We start from the raw sequence: 8712 nt of genomic DNA, 5'->3' as shown, positions 1-8712 counted from the left end.
GGTCAGACTCTCACGAACATTTGCTCTAGGATACCCACAAGCCTTGTCTGAAAGTAGCCTGATACCCGTTAAAGAAATTAATGGAAGTATACAGTATATTGAGGTACTTCAGTGTCCCCAAAAAAAAGGATTAAATATGAGTTAAAAAATATATTATACTTTCCTGACATTTCTTATATCTCTCTGATTTAGGACAGACACTTACGTCCTTTTGATTTATTTACTGTTTTGTATGTATGAATTTGTTATTCAATGTGCTTCTATGGGCTAATAGCCAAACTCAATGTTTCATTTCATCATTTTGTTATAAAAAAAATTATACTTACATGAGTCCTAAAATTGAAAATAAAAAAGCTATATGAGCCTTGGTATAGCCATGTTAAAACAACTCCATTTGTGAGCTTAGTAGAAACACAGCCCCGGGCCCTGAGACCTTTTAATAAGGTGCTGGGTCACCATGAGCCAGAACAGCTTCATTGTACTTTAGCATAGATTCTACAGGCTGGAACTCTATTGGAGGGATGTGACACCATTCTTCCACAATAAATTACATCATTTGGTGTTTTGTTGATTGTGTTCAAAACGCTGTCTCAGGCGTCACTCCACAATTTTCCATAAGTCTTCAATTGGGTTGAGATCTAGTGACTGAAACGGCCATGGCATGTGGTTTACATCGTTTTCATGCTCATCAAACCAAAATAATGACCTACCCAGCATTTTTATACATGACCCTAAGCATGATGGGATGTTAATTGCTTAATTCATTCAGGAACCACTACTGTGTGGAAGCACTTGCTTTCAATATACTTTGTATCCCTCATTTGCGCAAGCATTTCCATTATTTTGGCAGTTACCTGTATTACTGAGTATCAAAAAAGGCAATGAGCCGGGCCATGTTCTGGTGCCAAAAGTTGTGTAATGTTGCAGATAGAAATGGCATGCATAGAGCCAATGTGAATACTTTTTCTACATAGTCTATTTCTATCTACATGTTCCAAAACATAACATCCTGCTGAACGAGCCCCTGGAGTAGCCTACAATGCTGTGACCATGTGCAACGGAGAGCACTCGTCAATATGGACATTCCACATGATATCCTCTCATTAATGCCAGACACAGTTTGCAAGTGTTTGCTTATGTTTGTCCATGTTGCTATCGCTAAACAAACTCCACAGTTGTTTTACAAAAGACCAGATGCGAGTAGAAATGTTAATAGCCCATTGTTTTTAGAGTTTACATTAAAGTTACATTGTATCGCCAACCTGTACTTACCACCGTGGATTGTTTGTGGACTGATTTAAGAATGTCTTTGTTGAGGGGTATTTTCCTATTATCATAATTCAATGAATGTGATATTATGTCCTGATATGTTGACATTTAGTATTTTTGTCCCTTTAAATTATAACTATTGAAGAGCATTGATTATAGAGTGAGATATTCATGTTAATTTATAAAATACCTGTTAGGTGCATTTTGGAATATTCCAGTGTTAGAGGTTGTGCTGTTACTTCATCCGAGCTGAGTGACATGCTGTCCCAGGGATCTCTTTTAACTTTAGCTGTGTGAGAAATTGTTAACACTGTGTCCCACTACTCCTGATGCTTCGCACCGGTTGACAAGACTGCCTAGGGTCCACTATCTTACAAAAGTCCAATTCCAGTCTATCCTTAAACCATTTTTAGACCATCCAAGTCTGTCTTCATCTGAAACAGATCTGTCCAGATGTCTCCAGTAAATTTCAATCACCTGCTTAATGACATTTTTCTCTCATTTTACATGAGTGTGGATAGTGTCCAGGCCCGGCCATATGGTCCAGATGTTCCACTCTAATATAGCCTCTTCCACGCATGAATATCTATTTGGTTATGGGGATAATAGGCAAGTGCCCAGTGTGACATTTGGGAGGTTTCATAACACTGTCTGATATATTTGTTGTTACTGTAAGTAAGGAACCTCTCTCTGGCTCATTCCTTGAGGGGTATAAGATGATAAGAGAGTGAACAGAAGTGGGATACTGTAACTCACGTGTCGGGCCAGTCCAGGACCGGAGTTTTTCATGGTCAGATCATGTGGTCAGGAGACATTTCTGTGGCTCTCTATCCTGCCTCTACCACATAACGTTGGAAATACACTTTGAAATAATCCTGAAATCAATTCAAAATCAGTCAACTGTGAACCTCTCCACATACATAGCACTTACACGTGAGTTACAGTATCCCACTTCTGTTCACTCTCCTACTGGCAGACATGTTTTGGGGGTGAGACCAGGTTAAACAAAGATTATTCACTCTGCTCAATTGAGTGGACTCCTAAGCCATAGCATGTTTGATGTTTCCCCCACTTTTCTATTTCCGTCAGGGCATACATTCCACTCACATCCACTGACGTGCCAGTCAGAATTGTGACAAATCAATCTGTGTAATGTCTTATTACATGGACGAACTCTTGAACCACAGAATATGAATGATTTACATGGATACAGCAGCATCCCCTCTCGTCTGCCTATGTCAAAAGCTCACAGTCGATTTCAGCAAGGCCCTGGGAATAAAGGTAATTTGCTGAACATCAAAGCAGGGGAAATGTTAGCATCATTATCCCCAAGTGGCAGTTACATCTAATTGACTCATGTACACTAAAATCCATTACCAGTGTTAATTCTGTGACGGCCGGGAATTGAGCCCCCTCTAATAACCAATTAGTCAGAACCATTCCTGTCTCAATGGATAGTCCTGCAATTGACCAAGGGTCAAGTAAACAACCCAATGCTTTGTTTGAGATATATTCCTTTGATTAGGACTCAAACGCAGTCAAGGTAAATTGAACCAGCGTTAGCTAAACTAACATTGAACGGAGACATGACAGTCTGGTCTGTGCAGCGTACAGGGTGTTCTTGATGTGTCCTCTAATCACGGACCCTCATGCAATGGGTAAGATAAGGAAACATGAATAATCAAAGGTGAAGGACTTACATATGTCAGTCAGATCTTGAAGTGTATATTTGATCCCATCTTCTGGAGAGACCATATTCTGTGTGGACAGGATGCATCATAATCGCTGCACTCATGAATATAGGAGATAGTGTACATAGGTTACACTAAGCATGTTCCATAGCTGGCTGATGTACACAACAATCATGTAATTATATGTTCCTCCTCCCTTCATGCTTGATATTTCATGGTTTCTGTGCATGTTGTATGTTTGAGTAAGTATGTATAAATAACCAAACAATAATGCAAATGTGTGTTCCTTCCTCAATGAAGTAAAGACATGTAATCAACACATGTAATTTAGTTGAATCAGCAATTGAAAATCCCCTTGAACCAACACTGGAATCTGATTACTATCCATATATAACTGTCATCTTTATAATACACAGCAATGTGGTGCTGCTGAAATTATCCTAACCCAGTGAACCAATTCCATAAAAGACACAGCCCTGCATGATTGCAAAGAAATACATATACACAAATACACACAGAGCAGCAGATGTTCTCTTTTGTCTCCTATGCTTACAAAGTAGGCGTGATGCCCGATGCCTTGCTTTCAATCTGATCCTTAGCCCCTAACATTGACTTGAGCACAGCTGCATAGTCCCTGACTGGATATTGGACACTGCACTGTTGTTGTAATATAGTGAAATGCTTGTTGTTTGGACCGTGGATTGGAAATAGACTACTTTTATCATGCGAAACATCATTTCACAACTGCACATTAGAGCAAACTTCATCTGTTATTGCTCAGTTGATGGCATGATGCCAAATGTGTGGATTTAATAAAAACAAAACATTATTATCCTTTCAATCATTAATAATAGCCTCCAACACCACGTGCTGGGGATTTGAGAAATATGGCACGTTAGTGATATTGCTGCCCCTTCATCTGAAAAACACAGAGTAGGCAAATAGATTTTTGATGTTTACAAAGAAAAAGATCATGATATCTCACTTACCACATTTCCATCCACAGTTTTTATGAGAGTGAAGTCATACTGTATGAAAAAATCATGACAGCTGTGATAGAAACAGGAAGTGTTGGTACAATTTCAAAAATGTCCACAGACAATTTGTTTGAATGTCCTATTATGAGTCAAATTGAGGTGGAAACGATTTCTTGGGCAATTGTTGATAGAATAACCATGATATTGTCGAGGTAAATTTGCAGTCACGTGATGCTATATTGTGTGGTCCTCCCACTAAAACACTAAAACATGAAAAAGCATGCACAGCATGCTACAGAGGAAATAAGTAAGAATGAACTTTACAGGGTGGTGAAAGTGGAGGGTGGCGAGCTTGATGCTCATTTCCAATAAATATCGAGGGTCATAATTTGTATGCTAGTAGTGACATGATGATCGGTGCTAAGATGCCAATTAACTAATAAAATGATCTTACTCTGTCCATCTCATCATATAATCTAACCTGTCGACTTTATCAGCGAACTGTTGTCAAGAGAGCATACTCCAAGTTCGCCATTCATAGCAACAGTTTGTGTGACAAAACCATCAATAGAGTGGAAAATGCAATGGAAACACATTGAACTTCTGTTTTTTATTCGGTCCATGAGAACTTTAGCGCACAAGTGTTTTTTTATGTGCACTGTCATCACACACAACCTTTAATCTCCAACATGTCAGTTTGATGGAAACAAACCTCTGGTGGGCAAATTCTTTTCTGCAGATTTTATAATATTTGCATGACAATCTATCGCAAATTGGATGAAAACCTAGCTATTGACTTAGGCTACCAGTCTAGTAAATTCAGGTTGGCACAAATGTTTTTTAGGTTGGGCTTCGACCCCTGGTATCATATAAACACACATAAGACATTGAAGAATGCATAGAATTGCAGGAAATAAGCTTTAAAACAGCACGTGTCACACCCTGATCTGTTTCATCTGTCTTTGTAATTGTCTCCACCTACCTCCAGGTGTCTCCTGTTTTCCCCATTAGCCCCCCGGTGTATTTATCCCTGTGTTTCCTGTCTCTCTGTGCCAGTTCGTCTTGTTTTGCCAAGTCAACCAGCGTTTCTCCTAGCTCCTATTTTTCCCAGTCTCTGTTTTTTCCTAGCCCTCCTGGTTTTGACCCTTGCCTGTCCTGACGCCGTATCCGCCTGCCTGACCACTTTACCTGTCTTGACCTCGAGCCTGCTTATCGCCTGGTACTGTTTGGACTCTAACCTGGTTTATGAACTCTCACCTGTCCCCGACCTGCCTTTTGCCTACCTCTTCTGGCATAATAAATATCGGAGCTCAACCATCTGCCTCCTGTGTCTGCATTTGGGTCTCGCCCAAATATTATAAAATGTTCTATCCGCCAACAAGAGGGTTGTGAACAGTTTGCGGTCGCATGGGTGGTGAAGATGGGGTTTGTTAAACTCCGATAGAGTACATTATCCACTTTTTCAAATAGTTATTGGGTACCCAAGTAAAACGTGGTCCAGGTAGGTCATGGCATAGCCCAAGTGAGGGGGGGGAGGGGCTTTCATATTTTGTTCTCTATTGCTCCTCTATTGTTCCTCAAGCAAGGGGGTAGGCCGGTGACATCACGGATTCCCATCAGACCAACTTTTGAATGTCCTACTTCTTGAAGTTTGCAGTTGTGTCTAAAAAAACAACATTTTGTTCAAAACGTACCCTTTAGTGTGTACTTTACTGTATTTATACTTGGGATATCGCTTTTCAACAGTAAAAGTTTAAAAATCGTTGGTCTTTAACGTCTTCTGCCATTCATGAAGCAGATCAGACGGATGAGAGAGGATAATGATAGGCTTCTCATGACAACATTTACAGTTGTTTAATAACTTGTTATGGCTGGGGGCAGTATTGCGTAACTTGGATGAATAAGGTGCCCAGAGTAAACTGTCTGCTACTCAGGCCCAGTTGGTAATATTATCATATTATTAGTAGATTTTGATAGAAAACACTCAGAAGTTTCTAAACTGTTTGAATGATGTCTGAGTATAACAGAACTCATATGGCAGGCAAAAACCTGAGAAAAAATCCAACCAGGAAGTGGGAAATCTGAGGTTTGTAGTTTTTCAACTCATTCCCTATCGAATGCACAATGCCTATGGGGTCAAATTGCCCTTCCTAAGGCTTCCACTAGATGTCAACAGTCTTTAGAACCTTGTTTGATGCATCTACTGTGAAGTGGGGGCGAATGAGAGGGGAATGAGTCAGAGGTCTGCCAGAGAGCCACGAGCTGGCCACGCGCGTTCACGTGAGAGTTAGCTTGAGTTCCATTGCATTTCTGAAGACAAAGGAATTCTCAGGTTGGAACATTATTGAATAGTAATGTTAAAAACATCCTAAAGATTGATTCTATACATCATTTGTCATGTTTCTACGGACTGTAACGGAACTTTCTGGACCTAGTGATCGTCTGGACCTAGTGATCGCGCGTCATGAATTTGGATTACTGGGCTAAACGCGCAAACAAAAAGGAGGTATTTGGACATAAATTATGGACATTATCGAACAAAACAAACATTTATTGTGGAACTGGGATTCCTGGGAGTGCATTCTGATGAAGATCATCAAAGGTAAGTTCATATTTATAATGTAATTTATGACTTCTGTTGACTACACAACATGGAGGATATCTGTTTGGGTCTCTGAGCGCTGTACTCTGATTATTGCATGGTGTGCTTTTTCGGTAATGTTTTTTTGAAATCTGACACAGCGGTTGCATTAAGGATAAGTGTATCTATAATTCCATGCATAATAGTTGTATCTTTTATCAATATTTATTATGAGTATTTCTGTAAATTGATGTGGCTCTCTGCAAAAATCAACGGATGTTTTGGAACTACTGAACATAATGCACCAATGTAAACTGAGATTTTTGGATATAAATATGAACTTTATCGAACAAAACATACATGTATTGTGTAACATGATGTCCTATGAGTGTCATCTGATGAAGATCAAAGGTTAGTGATTAATTTATCTCTATTTCTGCTTTTTGTGACTCCTCTCTTTGGCTGGAAAATGGCTGTGTTTTACTCACCTAATATAATTATTTGTTTTGCTTTCGTCGTAAAGCCTTTTTGAAATCGGACACTGTGGTGGGATTAACAAGAAGTGTATCTTTAAAATGGTGTAAAATACTTGTATGTTTGAGGAATTTTAATTATGGGATTTCTGTTGTTTTGAATTTGGCGCCCTGCACTTTCACTGGCTGTTGTCATATCGATCCCGTTAGCGGGATCTCAGCCCAAAGAGGATTTATTAACTTTTGTTTTGATACATTTGCCCAGGAAAAAACAACCACATGATTCTTTACGTAATTTACAATTACCAAAATAAATGCTTGAATTACAATGTAACATTATCAGTAGCATTCTAATTTTTATAAATTGCAATGAAGTGGCTACAGAAATGCAATGACAACCTGTTAAAGGCCCAGTGCAGTCTTGTGTTTTGTGTCATATTTGTACAATAGCTGATGAAACATGGTCAGTGTTATTTCTTGATAGTTGCTGGTTGAACATACAATCTACACAGGACCTTCTAATTACCAGGTTTTGCATGGGTTGGGTTATGGCCTGCCTGGTGACATCAACATAAATTTAATCGACCAATAACAAAGAGAGTTCCAAACCTCTGACAGCTAGTTTTCATGTTACATATCCCTCCCACTCTGGGCCCGGTCTCCCAAAAGTTATATAGTTCTCATGATGAACTTAGCTCTAAGCCTTTTGGGAAACCGGGACCTGGTGGATTGATCCAGACTGTGGTTAATGCACTGTTTTGGTGCCCATCCCCTCCCCACTCAGACCACCCCCAGACAGTCTTAGCAAAATTATTGGTTGAGAAATGTTTTTAGCTAAAAAGCTATTTTTGTTTCTTTTTGGTCATTTTAATGGAGAACAGTGAGGCATTTTTTAATTGTTACCTAGAAATGATTTGATATTGATATACAAATGGCTGCATCGAGCCTTTAAAGGTATAGTTTGAGATTTTGTCAATGAAGCCCTTTATCTACTTCCCCAGAGTCAGATGAACTCATGGATACCATTTTATGTCTCTGCGTTGAGTTTCAAATTAAATCAAATTAAAATTATATTTCTCAAATGTGTCAAATACAACTGGTGTAGACTTTACCATGCTTGCTTGTGAACCTTTCCCAACGATGCAGTTTAAAAATAATGATGAAGATAAAATAGTAACAGAAGAGGAATAAGTTAAAATACACAAGAACGGAGCTACAGTGGGGCAAAAAAAGTATTTAGTCAGCCACCAATTGTGCAAGTTCTCCCACTTAAAAAGATGAGAGAGGCCTGTAATTTTCATCATAGGTACACGTCAACTATGACAGACAAAACAATAAAAAAAATCCTGAAAATCACATTGTAGGATTTTTTATTAATTTATTTGCAAATTATGGTGGAAAATAAGTATTTGGTCACCTACAAAAAAGCTAGATTTCAGGCTCTCACAGACCTGTAGCTTTTTTTAAAGAGGCTCCTCTGTCCTCCACTCGTTATCTGTATTAATGGCACCTGTTTGAACTTGTTATCAGTATAAAAGACACCTCTCCACAACCTCAAACAGTCACACTCCAAACTCCACTATGGCCAAGACCAAAGAGCTGTCAAAGGACACCAGAAACAAAATTGTAGACCTGCACCAGGTTGGGAAGACTGAATCTGCAATAGGTAAGTAGCTTGGTTTGAAGAAATCAACTGTGGGAGCAATTATTAGGAAATGGAA

Source organism: Oncorhynchus kisutch, linkage group LG6, assembly GCF_002021735.2.
Source record: "Oncorhynchus kisutch isolate 150728-3 linkage group LG6, Okis_V2, whole genome shotgun sequence".
NCBI classification, from domain to species: domain Eukaryota; kingdom Metazoa; phylum Chordata; class Actinopteri; order Salmoniformes; family Salmonidae; genus Oncorhynchus; species Oncorhynchus kisutch.
The sequence above is the reverse complement of the archived record's forward strand: the minus strand, read 5'-3'. Positions refer to the sequence as shown.